We start from the raw sequence: 18,605 nt of genomic DNA, 5'->3' as shown, positions 1-18,605 counted from the left end.
CCGCCGGAGCCCCAAGCCGCCCCCGCCGGAGCCCGTCCCGACGAGGTACCGAGCCGCCGCCGCCTTGCCGGTTTTCTAAAAAAAAACCCGTTCGTTTTTTTTTCTAAACCCTAGATCGGGTTATTTTTTCGGTTATATTATTTAGTGAACGTTCACCGACCCGTTCATTTTAACGAACGTGTTCGTCGGATTTTCGCTGTTAACGAACGTCCGTTCTTTAACCGTTCGTCAGTTTTTTCTTTTTCGTCGGATTTTTCCGAAGATTATTCCAGATCGTGATTTCAGATCAGATCTTCGTTTTCGTTTAACTTTTCGCTCGTTTATCGGAATCAGGCGATTCAAGCGCCTAGAGTTTCGTATCGAAATTCTCTTTCCGTTTAACCTACTCAAATAAGTTTTTGCTACTGTAAAATTTGACCTAGATCTAGATTAGTAAACGAAGCCTGTTTCTTTCGCCGTTTGACTTTCGTTGCTTCGTTCGATTTGATTCTTTTTGCAAACCGGAGTTCTTAAGTTGAACTTTCTGGTTGGATCTTTTATTCAAGTTCTACCTCTGCATTAGATGAGTACTTATTGTTTGCTTGTTTGTTTGCGATAGAGTACCCGGAGTGCGCCACTTGTTACTTCGAATCTCTAGGTTTCACGGATCATCGGCAAGGCATGTAACACTTTGATCATACCTTTCCATACCCAGTTTTTATTGCATTAGATCAATCCTCAAACATTGCATGATTAGGATCTAATTAAATTGTGGGTATTGGGAAGTAGTTGAGGTAGTACCTATTGCCCTGTTTATTATCAAACCCTTGGGAGTTACTTCTACGTTGCTATTATATTGCTATGCTATGCTCGTAGACATGGATTGGGTTTGAGAGTATTCATGACAGATGTGAGATTGTTAATTAATGGTTTACTTAAGGTGGCAACAAAAACTCACATCTGGGTGGATTGAGGTACCTGGGTATTCCAGGATTGCCTGTTTTTCTTTTGGACCGCCACCCAGGTTCAAAGGGATCATGAGATTATTCATGCTAGAAACTTCCGTGTGCAGCCGCAAGCTATTATGGGCTCTAGCATAGTTGATTAAGTTGTGTGAACTCTTACAGTGGTAGACTAGCAGATGTAGGTGGTACGGTCTATCACATCGTCAGGTGCAAACACTTCTGAAAGACTGTGTCTCGGTCATCCGTTTCTCAAACATCATGAAGTGCGGGAACCAAGCGGAGGCGATCGAGTCTTGTGGGAAAAGTGCACAAACCTCTGCAGAGTGTATAAACTAATCATGGTTAGCCGTGTCCCCGGTTATGGACAACTTGAGTATCTAGTACTTGGATTATCATGTGAATCTCATCATGTTACTTTAATTAATATTGTTGGGTTAATAATGATACTTAATTGGGATTGAGATGCTGTCAACCATCTCAATGTTTCACAACCACCATGATAGTTAAATAAAATTGATTCCTTTGCAGTAGGGAAAAATTGGCTTTTCGCAAAACTGTAACCATAGAGCTTTCCACCAGCCATATATGCATGTAGTATAGCATTATCATGTTCATTATTCTCTATGTGTTACTTTGCCAGCATATTCCATGTGCTGACCCGTTTTCGGGCTGCAACGTTTCATGTTGCAGACTTTTCAGACGACGAGTAAGGTGCCGTAGGTCGTGGTCTTATACTCAGTGATGCCGTTGGAGTTGATGGACTCAGTTATCTTCCAAGCCTTCCGCTGTTATCGTGTTAGATGGCCTTAAGCCATATTTATCATACTTATTCTCTTTTGAGATATTCGATGTAATAAGTGTGTGATTGCTACTCTGTTATAAATCCTCCATTTGTACTGTGCGTGTCAGCATTACTGATCCAGGTATGACACTGGTGCACAGCAGCACTGACTATTTGAGGTCTGGTCGCTACAAAGGTGGTATCAGAGCACACGCTGACTGTAGGACACGACCACTAAGCTTAAACCCTAGAACACTTCTCTCTTCTCATTTCTGACCCCTCTCCACTTTCTACTCTTTTAGGAATGGCGGATGCAAGGAGCAAGTTCATGCAACCAGATGAAGATACGCCTTTTGGACGACACTTGAAGGAAGTCACTAAGTACTTGAACATAGGAATACCAGCATCACCGGAACTTACAACGCCACATTACCTGAAGAGGAGAGCTGGCAGATTCAAGTTCAAGTTCCAGGAAGGATGATAGCGCCAGTTACTGAGCCTATAAGGTTGTCTTTTGAAGCACCAACCTGGAGTTTAGAGAAGAGCATGGCAGCCCACATCGCTATGGGACGCATTGGAGAAGTCTACCACAGGGAGCTTAAGGATACTATTTATCAGATTTGTGGACGCCGAGACGAGCAATGGGAGATGATTAGCACCAAGAAGGATGGATCAATTGCAGCTTTCATCCAGGAGCAAAACCAACACATTCGTCGCCAGGAGAACCAGATGTGCTCAGACAAGATAGATCTGAAGAAGGCGTTGACAAAGATCAAGGAGCTGGAGGAAGAACTCAAGGCTACACGCGAGGATTATTTGGAGGAAATCGTCGCACTAGTAGGGAAGAATGACGACCTGGAGAAGAAGATTGGAGTATTCATGGGAAATCCAGTCCCAAAAGCAGAAGATGATGAATGCACTTGCCCGGATAACTACATCATCATCGACGACACCGACTCGGACCCCAGTGAAGATGACTTTGTTGATGAAGCTGGAGCAGATATCATGGAGTCTTCAACTGATCAGAGTTTCTAGTAGACCACCATATCAGTAGTAGTTTTTCCCCATTTATATAGTATAGTTCGAGCACTTTTGTAACGCTAGATAGATCAATTGTATGCCTTGTTTGAATTGATTGAGTGATATTGATTGTTTTTGTCTCATGAGCTTATGGGTAGTGTTTTCTCTCTAGACCTCATTCTATTCTAGACCCTCATCTTTTCTAACCTATCAGATGCCTCCGAGACGCGACACCGGATTTGTTTTCCCACCGGAGATCACACAGTTGATCCAGCAACAGAATGCCCTGATGCAAGTGTTGGTACAGAACCAAGGCAACAACAACAACAACCCACCACCACCACCTATTGATCACTTAGCCTGTTTCTTGAGGCTGAATCCACCGGTGTTTTCCAGCAGCACCGAGCCGATTGTTGCAGATGATTGGCTCCGCAAAGTTGGAAGGGAGTTGGCCACTGCAGGATGCACAGATGCGGAAAGAGTGCGCTTTGCCGCACATCAGCTTGATGGACCCGCAGCATCATGGTGGGAGAATTACACAGCCACACACCCTATTGACACTGTGACATGGGACCAGTTTCAGCAAGCTTTCCGTACAGCCCATGTTTCAGCAGGAGCTATGGCTATGAAGAAGCGTGAGTTTCGCAACCTACGCCAAGGAGGACGCACCATAGGCCAGTATGTGGAGGATTTCAGTAAGTTAGCACGTTATGCACCAGATGACGTTGCTACAGATGCCGCCAAGCAGGAGAAGTTTCTCGAAGGATTGAATGATGAGCTGAGCATGCAACTAATGGTAGCAACCTTCAACAACTACCAGGAGTTGGTAGATAGAGCACTCATGATTGAAGGGAAGCAGCAACAGATTGAAAACCGTAAGAGGAAGTATGGACAAGGGAAGTACAATTCTGGAGCTCAGCAGAAGCCACGATTTGCCCCGAAATCGGGAGGACAGTTTCAGCATACCCATGGAGGAGGTAGTTCGCACAACCATAATGGCTCCAAGAATGGTAATGGGAACGGAGGAAGCAACGGACAGAACCGTACCAACCCTTCAACCCCAGCTAAGAGAGACCTAAGACAAGTCATTTGCTTTAAGTGCCAGAAGACTGGACATTATGCCAATGAATGTCCTGAAGCCCAGAATGGTAATGGAAATGGAAGCTCTGGGAAGAAGCCGAACCCTTTCAACAAAGGACATGTGAACCACGTGAGCGTGGAAGAGGTTGAAGCACAGCCTGATGAAGTAATAGGTAAGTTTTTGGTTAAGTCATTTACTGCACTCGTTCTTTTTGATACTGGCGCATCGCATTCATACATATCAAGGGGATTTGTGGATAAGTATAAACTGCCAACCCAAGCCCTTAGGTCACCCATGTTAGTAACCTCGCCAGGAGGAGAGTATATTGCTAGTTTATGGTGTGATCGGTTACCATTAAGGATTGGTAACTACGTGTTTCCCTCAGACCTAATAATATTGGAATTGCAAGGTTTGGATGTGATATTAGGCATGGATTGGTTATCAAAGTATGGAGGGAACATCGATTGTGCCAGCAAGTCGATTATGCTTACAACCCCAGAAGGAAGAAGGATCAAGTATGTATCCCGGCATGTGCCGAAGAGGATTCAAGTGAATTCCTTATCAGGAGTTGTACAGGAGGAAGTACCAGTGGTGAAGGATTACCCGGATGCATTTCCAGAAGAGTTGCCAGGCATGCCACCGGATAGAGACATTGAATTCTTGATTGAACTTTTGCCAGGCACATGACCAATATCTAAGAGACCGTACAGGATGCCCGCAAAAGATTTGGAGGAGATTAAGAAGCAGATTAAGGAGTTATTGGATAAAGACTATATTCGCCCAAGTTCATCACCTTGGGGATCGCCCGTACTTCTAGTGGAGAAGAAAGATGGATCGTTGAGGATGGTTGTTGATTACCGTGGATTGAATGAAGTGACCATCAAAAACAAGTACCCACTGCCGATGATAAATGATTTGTTTGACCGCTTACAAGGAGCCAAGGTATTTTCCAAGATCGATCTACGATCAGGATACCATCAGTTAAAGATTCGAGAGCAGGATATACCCAAGACGGCTTTTACCACCAGATATGGGCTATATGAGTATACCGTTATGTCATTTGGTCTGACTAACGCACCCGCCTATTTCATGAACCTGATGAACAAAGTGTTTATGGAGTTTTTGGATAAGTTCGTCGTGGTGTTCATTGACGATATTTTAGTCTACTCCAAGAATGAAGAAGAGCATAAGGAGCATTTGCCTTTGGTACTTGAAAAGCTCAGAGAACATCAGTTATACGCCAAATTCAGCAAATGTGAATTTTGGCTGAAGGAAGTTGGATTCCTCGGACATGTTATATCCGGAGAAGGAATAGCAGTAGACCCCGCCAAAGTTGACACAGTAACAATTTGGGAATCACCCACGTCAGTTGGAGAGATCCGGAGTTTCCTTGGACTTGCAGGATACTACCGGAGGTTCATCGAGAATTTCTCAAAGATTGCAAAACCCATGACTGAGTTAATGAAGAAGGACACCAAATTCAATTGGACTGAGGAATGTGAAGCTAGTTTCCAAGAGTTGAAGAAACGATTGGTTACATCACCAGTGTTGATTCTGCCAGATCAACGCAAGGATTATGAAGTTTATTCGACGCTTCTCGTCGAGGACTTGGAGTAGTGCTTATGCAGGAAGGAAGAGTTGTTTCATATTCTTCATGGCAACTTAAACCCCATGAGAAGAATTATGCCACGCATGATTTGGAGTTAGCAGCCGTAGTGCATGCATTGAAGACATGGAGACATTTTCTCATCGGAAACCATTGTGAGGTGTACACGGATCACAAGAGTTTGAAGTACATTTTCACGCAGAAGGAGTTGAATCTCAGGCAGAGGAGATGGTTGGAGCTTATTAAGGACTATGATATGAGATTGCATTATCACCCAGGGAAGGCTAACGTAGTAGCAGACGCGTTGAGCCGCAAGAGCCATGTCAACACCCTCATGACAGGAGAGTTACCCCAGGAGTTAGCCGAGGATCTTCGCGAGCTATGTTTGGAGATAGTTCCAAGAGGCTATTTAGCGACATTGGAGATTCAGTCTACCTTGATGGAAAAGATCAGAGAAGCTCAGAAGATAGACAAGGAAATTAAAGAGATAAAGGAAAAGATGAGCAAAGGAAAAGCCAAGGGATTTCGTGAGGATCAGCACGATACCTTATGGTTTGAGGACCGCGTTTATGTGCCCAATGATCCGGAGATCAGGAAGTTGATTTTGCAAGAGGCCCATGATTCACCGTATTCGATTCACCCAGGAAATACCAAGATGTATTTGGATTTAAAGGATACTTTCTGGTGGACTGGAATGAAGAAGGACATTGCGGAGTATGTAGCAGTTTGTGATGTATGTTAGAGAGTGAAGGCAGAACATCAGAAGCCAGCAGGATTGCTACAACCATTGCCGATACCCGAATGGAAGTGGGATAAAATAGGCATGGATTTTATCACGGGATTGCCCAGGACTCGTTCAGGCTATGACTCAATATGGGTTGTAGTCGACCGTTTGACGAAAGTAGCTCATTTCATTCCAGTGAAGACCACTTACACCAGTGCTAAGTTGGCAAAGATATACATGACCAGGATCGTATGTTTTCATGGAGTTCCAAGGACCATTGTATCAGATAGAGGAACCCAGTTGTGACACCCAAGTTTTTATTTGGATTTTTCAAAAGATTTTATTTGACTTGAGGGAGGTGATTTAAAATTTTTCCTCAAAAGAACTCTCCCTTTCAAATATTTTTTTTGTGGCAAAAGTTTTATTTGGATTCACCCAAGATCTGTCTTTGGTCTTGGAGGTTCTTTCTTTTTATTTGGACTCAAGACAAAATGCCTTTCACTTGGGAAAATGCCTTTTGAAAATCTCTTTGAAAATGCACTATGGCTTTTGGAATAATCCCTTGCCACTTTCAACAATTCCCTCTTGCCATGGCCTTAGTACAAATACTCTCTCCTAACCCTTCCCTCACCTTTGGATCATGATTTGCATCAAATCCAGCAAGTTGAACCTCCCCATGTGATTATTTCCAATTAAATCTTATTCAAACAAATTTCTGTCTTCTTTTCTAGCCATTGGTGATTTACAAAGGAGCTACACTTTCTACTTTGATTCTTGCCCCCAAACCTTTTTTCCCTTCCTAGTCCTTTGAACCCTCAACCTAGATCCATGAAGATCCACTGGTCTTCAGTTCAAATTTTTCAAACTACACTTGCTGCAAGTTTGGACCAGATTTATCAAATTTGGTGAAATTCATTCAAATCTTTCTCCAAAAATTCCAAGTAAAATCAGGCAGCCTCTGGGTGCATTGAGTGGTCACCTCACCAAGTCCCAGCCCTAGAAATTTTTTTCTCATTGCCAAATCATTCTGTCGAACACCTGCAGTGCATTGTCAAAATCTGGTTTAGTAAAGTTCAGAGAACATTTCAGTGCACTGTCGTTTTCTTCAGAACTTGTTGTTGATCTCGATAGTGCCTCGATGTCGCCTTGCTCCCCGTCCCCTCCCCCTTGTTCCTGCACTGCACGAGCGTCTGGCACCTTGCGGACATCGGCGACGAGCAGCAGAAGGTGCGCCGCCCCGTGACCGACGCCAGCGGCGGCTTTGCGGCCGCCAGCGGGAGGCGCGACGCAGACGGCGCCACCCAGCGCCGCCCAAGCCACCGGAGCTCGCCGCGTGGCCTTCCACTCCCCAGAACACGCTGCCACTCTCGTCGTGAACCGCAGGGCGCGGAGCGTGCTCTCTGCCGCCGACGTGCCCGTGCAGCCAGCCCACCGTGGACCGACGCCATTACGCCAAGACCAACTCCGTTTAGCAGTGAAATGGCGCCAGTAACTTCCACTGATGCTGCCTGGCCACTCAAACCTCCTGCCAATCCACTGCATCGCCGTAATCGCTTGCCGGAGATTCTCCGTTCACGGCCACCCCGTCGATCCGCCTATAAATAGAGGCCCCGAGCTTCAACTCGAGCACACACCATCCCTGCACTCCACCTAGAGCTCGCCTAGCCACTGGAAGGGCCCCGAGGAGGTCTCCTTCCTCGACTCCGGCCGCCGCGACCCGCCACGGGATCCAGCTCGATTCGCCCCCGTGCGTGCACCTCCGCCTCCCATCTCTTGCCAGTAGCTTCACTATACATCTCTCCTTCTGACCCGCGCTTCAATTCGAAGTTTGCAGCCCTCCACCGGAGTTCCCCACCATCACCCGAGCCGCCGTTCGCCGGAGAAAGTGTCGCCGTCGACGTGGTGCTCCCCGTTGGCCGAGTCCACCACCCACCGACGCGGAAGAACAAGCTGAAGCTCTTGGTACCCTCCGATCCTCCTGACTCGCCGTGGTTCGACGCCGGCGTCCACCGCAGTCTTCGGGCGCCGGCGAGCTTTTTGAACCTGACATGTGGACCCCCCATGTCAGCCTCTGTTATATTCTCCCTCGAACCGTTTTCTATTGGCGCCTTCGGGCAAAATATGCTTTCCCTCTTTAGCTAGCGCATTTCTTTCCGAAGCGTTTTCTGGTTTCTCAGTTTAAACCCTGGAACTTTTCTGTTTCATTACAGATAAGTCCCTGGACAGAAACCTTTATAACTTTTTAATAAAAAGGGATTTTTGAGTGATTCCTTTTCTGACAGTCTTAAAATTTTGTCTAGTTTTTTATGGGATTTATTTGGAAATTTTTTGGAGAAGCTTCTATGCACGCGTTGGTTTTCACGTTAGTGCCCGTTTTCGTTATTGCCGTAGGTTCCGGAAGAGGTGACGGAGCCGCGAACTTCGCCGAGCTAGACTCCGACTTCTCTGAACCAGGCAAGCATGTTTGAACATTTGATATGACAGGTGTTTTGCATGTTTGCGTGAAATATTGTGCGTGGCATATGAGTATCGGTGAATACCTCGTTGCTTGTAAGGCAACTACCCGCATGTTCCAAAGTTGCGATGATCTCTGATGGGAGATGGCCTAATCATGTGGTGACATGAAGGGCAGCAAGGTGGTACTGTTGTAGCATACCAGCCTTGCGTCATCCGACTATTTCCGACGTTAACGTGGACGGAGTCACGTTATCGTTCTTTTCCCCTCCGTGCTGCCACATGTTTCATTTGCCAGGATGCGGTTTAGTAAGTTGGTAACCTCTTTCCGTGTACACACCAAACAGAGAGGCCGGGATGATGGTACCTTGGCCCAGGATTAAAGCCAGTCATCCGGTCAGGGGGCATGGATGTTTCCGGTTGGGACCGAGAGGGGGGCACCCCCTTAGAGCGCGCGTATAGAAATTTGATCCCATGCTATGCGAGGTTGTAGCCTCCCCGTCTCAAGGTTTTTCTTGAACGTTGCCGAGGGCGATCCCTGGCTTCGGAATGTTGAATGGGTGTGTACTGGTTAGACGTGTTTCTTCCAAAACACCATAAACGGAACTAGTCCGCGTGACTACTGAAATCCGTTGGCTGTGGTTAAGTACAAACTCTGCAGAGTCAAATTCTTCCAAGTCATCGTATCCATGATCCAGTAGTGAAATCAGTGTATCCATATCTATCCGCGTGGAAAGAAACTTGTCCCCGGTGAACAAGCTCAAGTGGTAAACCCAGTTTAATTATTATTACTATGGATGGACTAACCTTATATTTGTCTCTTACTTATAATAATTTGTGTTCCCGAGCTATTGAATTATTGAACTACAATATAAGCCCTTTATGTGACGTCGCGCAGACGTCCGACTGTGGCGTGTTTTTGTTTCTTACTTTCAATATAAGCCCTTTATGTGATGTCGCTCAGACGTCCGACTGTGGCATGCACTGCCTTTATTTTCTGTTATAAGCCCTTTATGTGGTGTTGCCCCGACGCCCGACTGTGGCATTATTATTCTTGCAGTTTCCGCTCGAGGAGTCATTCAGACCCTCGTTTGGCACCGGTATTATTATTGTTGCAGTTTCCGCTCGAGGAGTCATTCAGACCCTCGTTTGGCACCGGTATTATTATTCTTGCAGTTTCCGCTCGAGGAGTCATTTAGACCCTCGTTTGGCACCAGGACTACTATTCTTGCAGTTTCCGCTCGAGGAGTCATTCAGACCCTCGTTTGGCACCGGTATTATTATTCTTGCAGTTTCCGCTCGAGGAGTCATTCAGACCCTCGTTTGGCACCAGTACTACTATTCTTGCAGTTTCCGCTCGAGGAGTCATTCAGACCCTCGCTTGGCACCCAGTATTTATTATCTCTATGTCTGAACGCACTGGTTAATTTGTTCATACGCTTCATGTTTACATTCGTTATATCTTATGTCCGAACTGTCTTGCGAGTACTTTCATAGTACTCACCTGGCTTGTTGATTTGGCCAGATGTTGATGAAGGCGATCTCTTGGATGAAGAGTTTGATAGCGCGTCCGACGCCTAGAGGAGTCCCAGTCAGTCCTGCGCGATCCCGGATATTGGTCACTTGTATTATATACGCTTCCGCCACCCGCAATAAGTCTCCTCGAGTCTCACTCCGACGCTCGATGAGCTGTAGTCTTCAGGAGTCATATCACTCGCTTCGCGGTGATATTTCCACCACCGTTATTATCGTGAGTTAGTAGTATGCCACCCTATCCGCCGTCTTGTTTTATCGGCGTGCATGTAATAAATTGTTGGGCAGTCTCCGCTCAACCTTGTATTATATTCAGTACTCCTGGTATTTTTCTTCTGTGACCAAGATATTGTCTACCAGTGAGAAGGAATTCTTCATTACTGGTCCATAAAAGGGATTCGTCTCTCAATAATTATTTTATTGAAAAACCGGTCGTGACACCAGTTTACCACGAAGTTTTGGAAACAGTTACATGAAACATTGGGAACCAGGCTAGAATTCAGTACAGCCTTTCACCCACAGACAGATGCACAGACCGAGAGAGTCAATCAGATTTTGGAAGACATGTTGAGAGCTTGTGCACTAGATTATGGATCTAGTTGGGACGACAATTTGCCATATGCAGAGTTTTCTTACAACAGCAGTTATCAGACTAGTTTGAAGATGTCCCCTTTCGAAGCTTTGTACGGAAGAAGGTGTAGAACACCATTGTTATGGGACGAAGTTGGAGACCGTCAGTTGTTTGGACCAGATTTGATTAAGGAGTCTGAACAGAAAGTGAGGTTGATTCGCGATAGGCTCAAGGTAGCCCAGTCCAGGAAGAAGAGTTATGCGGATTCTAAACGTAAGGAGACAGTTCACGAAGTCGGAGACAGAGTTTATCTTCGAGTATCACCACTTCGAGGAGTGAAGCGCTTTGGAGTTAAGGCAAAGTTAGCGCCTCGTTTTATCGGACCATACAGAGTTTTGGAACGTATGGGAGAAGTTGCATACAAGCTGGAATTGCCTGAAGGATTGTCAGGAGTTCATGATGTATTTCACGTTTCCCAGCTGAAGAAGTGCCACGCAGAGATGGCTGAGATACCACTGAGAGATACAGTGCCACTGGAAGCGATTCAGCGGGAAAGTGATTTGACCTATGATGAGAAACCAGTTAAGATTCTTGAGTATGCCAGCCGAGTCACCCGCATTAAGGTTATCAAGTTTTGCAAAGTACAGTGGAGTCACCACACGGAAGATGAAGCCACCTGGGAGCAAGAGGAAGATCTACGGAAGGACCACTCTCACCTATTTTCTAGCAAACCCGAATCTCGAGGGCGAGATTCATCTTAAGGGGGGTAGGTTTGTAACATCCCAAATTTCCAATTTGGCATGTTATACATTAGATCATCATTGCATAGCATATTTTATTGCATTTTGGCAAATCCTCGATAAATCCTAAGCAACTCAAGGACCCTCGGAGAGAGTTGGGGATTTTCCCGATTTTTCATATTTGATTTTTATCAAATAATGAAATGAGGATTTTTGATTTTAATTATTTTTCTCTCCGAAAAATATTTCGTATTAAAATAAATGAGAGGAGAAAATATGACTTCTCCAAAATAATTGAAATATTGGAGGAAAAATATTAAAAATCAAATATTTGATTTTATTCGGATTTTATTTGCAATTTTAATTGCATTAGAAAAATTGCACGTTTTCAAAACTGCATTTTTGTGTCAAAAAAATGTTCACCTTGTTCTAATTATTTTAATTAGACGGGGAAAATTTGTTTTATCATTTTTGGATTTTTATTTAGTTTTCTGCGATTTTTTGTATTCGGAGGAATATTAAAAAAAAACAAACCCGCGCCCGACCGGGCCGAGGCCCAGCCGAGCCAGGCCGGCCCACCCCGTCGTCTCCCTCGCGCGCACGCCGCCGCGCCCGAGTCCGAGGCGAGCACGGCCGACGCCGCCGCCTTGCCCCTCCTCCAAGGCAGCCCCCCCTCTCTTAAATACCCGCCGCCGCCGCCGCCCCGTCCCTCACCCCGTCCCCGCCCCAAGCCGACCCCGCCGGAGCCCGCGACGCCGCCGCCCCCGACGCCGTACGCCGCCCCTTGCCGCCCGAGCCGCCGCCTGCGCCCCGCCGCCCGCCGCCCTCGCCGAACCCCACCGGAGCCCAATGCCGCCCCCGCCGGAGCCCGTCCCGACGAGGTACCGAGCCGCCGCCGCCTTGCCGGTTTTCTAAAAAAACCCGTTCATTTTTTCTTCTAAACCCTAGATCGGGTTATTTTTTTCGGTTTTATTATTTAGTGAACGTTCACCGACCCGTTCATTTTAGCGAACGTGTTCGTCGGATTTTCGCTGTTAACGAACGTCCGTTCTTTAACCGTTCGTCAGTTTTTTCTTTTTCGTCGGATTTTTCCGAAGATTATTCCAGATCGTGATTTCAGATCAGATCTTCGTTTTCGTTTAACTTTTCGCTCGTTTATCGGAATCAGGCGATTCAAGCGCCTAGAGTTTCGTATCGAAATTCTCTTTCCGTTTAACCTACTCAAACAAGTTTTTGCTACTGTAAAATTTGACCTAGATCTAGATTAGTAAACGAAGCCTGTTTCTTTCGCCGTTTGACTTTCGTTGCTTCGTTCGATTTGATTCTTTTTGCAAACCGGAGTTCTTAAGTTGAACTTTCTGGTTGGATCTTTTATTCAAGTTCTACCTATGCATTAGATGAGTACTTATTGTTTTCTTGTTTGTTTGCGATAGAGTACCCGGAGTGCGCCACTTGTTACTTCGAATCTCTAGGTTTCACGGATCATCGGCAAGGCATGTAACACTTTGATCATACCTTTCCATACCCAGTTTTTATTGCATTAGATCAATCCTCAAACATTGCATGATTAGGATCTAATTAAATTGTGGGTATTGGGAAGTAGTTGAGGTAGTACGTATTGCCCTGTTTATTATCAAACCCTTGGGAGTTACTTCTACGTTGCTATTATATTGCTATGCTATGCTCGTAGACATGGATTGGGTTTGAGAGTATTCATGACAGATGTGAGATTGTTAATTAATGGTTTACTTAAGGTGGCAACAAAAACTCACATCTGGGTGGATTGAGGAACCTGGGTATTCCAGGATTGCCTGTTTTTCTTTTGGACCGCCACCCAGGTTCAAAGGGATCATGAGATTATTCATGCTAGAAACTTCTGTGTGCAGCCGCAAGCTATTATGGGCTCTAGCATAGTTGATTAAGTTGTGTGAACTCTTACAGTGGTAGACTAGCAGATGTAGGGGATGTAGGTGGTACGGTCTATCACATCGTAAGGTGCAAACACTTCTGAAAGACTGTGTCTCGGTCATCCGTTTCTCAAACATCATGAAGTGCGAGAACCAAGCGGAGGTGATCGAGTCTTGTGGGAAAAGTGCACAAACCTCTGCAGAGTGTATAAACTAATCATGGTTAGCCGTGTCCCCGGTTATGGACAACTTGAGTATCTAGTACTTGGATTATCATGTGAATCTCATCATGTTACTTTAATTAATATTGTTGGGTTAATAATGATACTTAATTGGGATTGAGATGCTGTCAACCATCTCAATGTTTCACAACCACCATGATAGTTAAATAAAATTGATTCCTTTGCAGTAGGGAAAAATTGGCTTTTCGCGAAACTGTAACCATAGAGCTTTCCACCAGCCATATATGCATGTAGTATAGCATTATCATGTACATTATTCTCTATGTGTTACTTTGCCAGCATATTCCATGTGCTGACCCGTTTTCGGGCTGCAACGTTTCATGTTGCAGACTTTTCAGACGACGAGTAAGGTGCCGTAGGTCGTGGTCTTATACTCAGTGATGCCGTTGGAGTTGATGGACTCACTTATCTTCCAAGCCTTCCGCTATTATCGTGTTAGATGGCCTTAAGCCATATTTATCATACTTATTCTCTTTTGAGATATTCGATGTAATAAGTGTGTGATTGCTACTCTGTTATAAATCCTCCATTTGTACTGTGCGTGTCAGCATTACTGATCTAGGGATGACACTGGTGCACAGAAGCACAGACTATTTGAGGTCTGGTCGCTACAGTTGCCGGGGAGGTTAGTGCTTGAAGGTATATCTTTAGATCTTGCAATCGAATATTTTAGTTTCTTGTTTTATCACTAGTCTAGTTTATAAAAAGAAAACTATAAAAAATGGAATTGAGGTTGCCTCATATTATTCATCTTTATAATATCTTCCATGAGAATGATGGAAAGGAAAATTGTGCCGAAGTGTTAGAGGAAGAAGTCAATAAAATGTTTAGCACTAAATCTTTGAATGATGAGCATGATTGCAATGTTGTTAGTATAAATTCTATGAACATCCAAAGTACTAATTATGATTGCACTAGTCATGATAAAGTGGTTTCTTATAAGCATGTCAATTTTTGTGGAGTTAATAGAGTTTGTGAAGACATGCCTTATAGGGATGATAGATTTTGTAAGAAGCATAAACATGATGAAACCAATCGGTGGCTTAAGGTGATAGATAAATTTGCTACAAAATTATTCTCTCTTCATCCCATTACTGGTGAACTTTGCAATAGAGTTGGTCATCTTAATTATCAACGCATACTTTTTCATGATCGAATCATGACCAAATATAGCAATAACTAGATCACCCTTGAGCTTTATAGTGAACTTTGTTTATTTTTGGGGTGTGAAGAATTGTCACATAAAAGAAATACTAATGAAAGGGGCAAGCTCTCCACTTTTCCTCCTATTGTCTCTCATGATGAAACAGGTTATGAGAATGAGCTTCCTATGCAACCAATCTCATCAATAAGGAGCTCCAAAAGGTTGATTAAACCCACACATGATGTGGAGAAGAAAAACAAAAGACAGAAAAGCAAAGGTATAAGGGTATCCCTCCCGAATGATGTTGCTCCTATTAATGTTATGCCTCATGAGAATGAATCAAAAATAAATGTGGAGGCTGATATACTTGATGATGATATTGATTCTTTGCCTTATGGTACAATGTCCGAAGAAACTATTGAGGATGATTTTGTTATGCTTATTACTCATTGTGATGATTATGATTGGGAAATTAATGATACTTGTTATAATCTTGAGAATCTTTTTGGCACCAACTTAGAAAATTGTGATGATAATAATTGCTATACTATTGGCGCTATTCATATTATTAATGATAAGAGTGATTATGCTTATGATATGCAAAGCCACAAGCTTGGGGATGCTATGTTTGATGAGAGTGACATGTTTGAGAATTTATTTGCTGCAATTAATGTTTGTCCCAAGCTTGGGGATGCTATGTTTAATGAAGATGATATTTTTAGTCCTCCAAGTTTTGATGAGCAAATTTATTATGATGATAGCATGCCTCCTATTTACGATGATTGCAATATTTATGAAAGTGGGTTTGGAAGAGTGTCAACTTTAGGAAGTACCGACCCCACTATTTTGGAGGGTGTTGAATCTTATTATAATGATAAAAGTGTATTTGGAGAGGTCATGACTTTATTTAGTAATGATTCCACTATTTTGGAAGAGGTTTCAATTGACTATGATGAGAACAAAGTTGCTACTTATGATGATTATTGTGATGATACTTATGTTATAAAAAGTAGTGATAATTATTGTCATATTTTTGAATATCCTTTTACTAAACATTACTCTTTTAATGTGGAAACAATTTTTAGTATTCAAGTTATATGATGCTCCCACTACTATTCATGATAATAAATCTGTTTATGTGGAGAGTATTAAAATTTCTATGATTGTAGATCATGAAAATAATGATTTGTGCAATAGTTATATTGTTGATTCATTCATGATGCTACTAAAATTATTATGAGGGAGGAATATAGGCTTGTAGGATTTGCAATAATATTAAGTTTCCTATTTATGTGTTGAAAATCTTGAAGTTATGCTTGTTTTTCCTTCCTTTGCTAGTTGATTCTTGTTCCCATAAATTTTTTGCTCACAAAATCCCTATGCATAGGAAGTGGGTTAGACTTAAATGTGCTTGTAACATGCTTGATGATGCTCTCTTTATGTTTCAATTCTTATCTTTTATGTGAGCATCATTGAAATCATCATGCCTGGCTAGAAAGGCATTAAACAGATGTGCTTGTTGGGAGACAACCCAATACTTATACCTACTCTTTTTGTGTGTCCACATGATTAAGCTACTGTATTAATCATGTTTTATAGCTTTTGTTTCAATAAAGTGCCAAGTAAAGCCTTTGGGATAGTGTGGATGATAGTTGACTTGATTCTGTGCAAAAACATAAACATTTGCTTCCTGTCACAGAATTGTTTAAATTCATTGGAGAGCAATAAAATTCTGAATTTTTTACACATTATTGTTATACAATTGCGTGCATTTTCCTAATTTTTCAGAATTTTTGGAGTAACAGAAGTATGGTAGTTGATCAGATCATTACAGATTGTTCTGTTTTTGACAGATTCTGTTTTCAATGCATAGTTTGCTTGTTTTAGTATTTCCATAGCTTATATTAAGTGAAACAAATTGTGGAAATGATAAGGTACAGTAGGCATTGTGTGCGAACAATTATGAATCTTATCTTGACAGTACCAACGTGAATGATTTGTCTTTATCGTACTAACCCATCTAGATTCAATTTTTCAAGTTTCGAGTGAGATATCGATATGAGGAGAATAAGGAGTGGAAAGACCCTGAGCTTGGGGATGCCCAAGGCACCCCAAGGTAGTATTCAAGGAATACCCAAGCAACTAAGATTGGGGATGCCCCGGAAGGCATCCCCTCTTTCGTCTTCAACATTATCGGTAACCTCACTTGGAGCTCTAATTTTATTCGTCACATGATATGAGTTTTGCTTGGAGCGTCATTTTATTTAGTTTGATTTGCTTTCTGCTATTTAGAATAATGTTGTGCATCTTTTAGTTCAATAAGAAGGTCAAGTATAGCCTTTACCACGCTTATTTTGCAAGTCTACATGTTGTTGTTTTAAAAACAGAAAGTTCTCTATCATTGTCTGAATTGTTTCAAAATGTCAGAATGCGATAAAATCCTGAAATTTTTTCCACAATGAGTAACAACAAATTATCTACAGTGTGGTAATTTTTTAGAATTTTTGAAGTTATAGAAGTATGAATTTTCTTGCATTCTTTACACACTGTTCTGTTTAGACAGATTGCTGTTATGTTTGCATATGTTTGCTTGTTTAAAGATTCTATTTGAGGATAGGTGTATTAAATATGCAGAGGCATTTAATATGCAATGTTAAATAATAATTTTAGTGATTTGCTACAATAGAGAATGATAAGGTTTTGCATTGATTTATACTAACTTATCTCACGAGTTCTTGTTGAGTTTTGTGTGGATGAAGTTTTTAAGATTTAGGGAAACCGCGATATGAAAGGAATTAAGGAGACACAAGAGCTCAAACTTGGGGATTCCCAAGTCATCCCTAGTTAATATTTCAATAAGTCTCAAGCATCTAAGCTTGGGGATGCCCCGGTTGGCATCCCACCTTTCTTCACCAACAATTATCGGTTAGCCTCGGTTGAGCCTAAGTTTTTGCTTCTTCACATGATATGTGCTATCCTTAGAATGTCTTTTTATTTTGTTTTGCTTGATGTTTGAATGAAGTACTTAAGATACAAATGTTCTTTATGAGAGAGAGTCCTCACATAGCTAAATAATTATTTGACTACTCATTGATCTTCACTTATATCTTTTTGGAGTAGTTTGCCATTTACTCTCGTGCTTCACTTATATCCTATGAGTAAATGGTTGAATGAATTGAATATCGTAAATCTGAATTTATATAAGTTTCATATGCTTATGCCATGGGGAGTAATGACTTCACATATAAGAAGTAGAGGTGGTAAATTCATTGAAAGTTAGCAAACATAGTATTGGTAACTTGAACAATTCATGAAAGAATATTGAAGGAAGAGAGATTTCACATATAAATATACTATCTTGGACATTTTCTATGATTGTGAGCCCCATTAATTATTTTCAAACCTAAGCAAATTAGTTGAAGTTGGACAAGGAAGACGACATAATGAGTTATGCTTGGGTATATTTGTATAGAAGTTATATTGTTAGGGATCCTCCAACATGTGGTGCTTGCCATTTAGAATCTTTTGCTAGACAAAATTTTTGTACTAAGCGGGAATACTGCTTGTGCATCCAAAATCCTTGAACCAAGTTTCTTCCATGAGTGCCTACCATATCTACCTATATGCGGTATTTACATGTCATTCCAAGTAAATTTGCATGTGCCAAACTCTAAACCTTCAAATAATAATCTGTTTTGTATGCCCGAATCGCTCATGTAGTGACTAGTGGTTGTCAGTATCTTCCATGCTAGGTGGGTTATTCTCACGAGTGGACTCTGCTCATCATTCATGAGAAAATGGCTGGTAACCGGGATGCCCAGTTCCATGCTCAAATCAAATCAAAATAAAATTGCAAAC

Source organism: Triticum aestivum, chromosome 1D (assembly GCF_018294505.1).
Source record: "Triticum aestivum cultivar Chinese Spring chromosome 1D, IWGSC CS RefSeq v2.1, whole genome shotgun sequence".
In the NCBI taxonomy this organism is placed as follows: Eukaryota; Viridiplantae; Streptophyta; class Magnoliopsida; order Poales; family Poaceae; genus Triticum; species Triticum aestivum.
Note: the sequence above shows the minus strand (reverse complement) of the source record.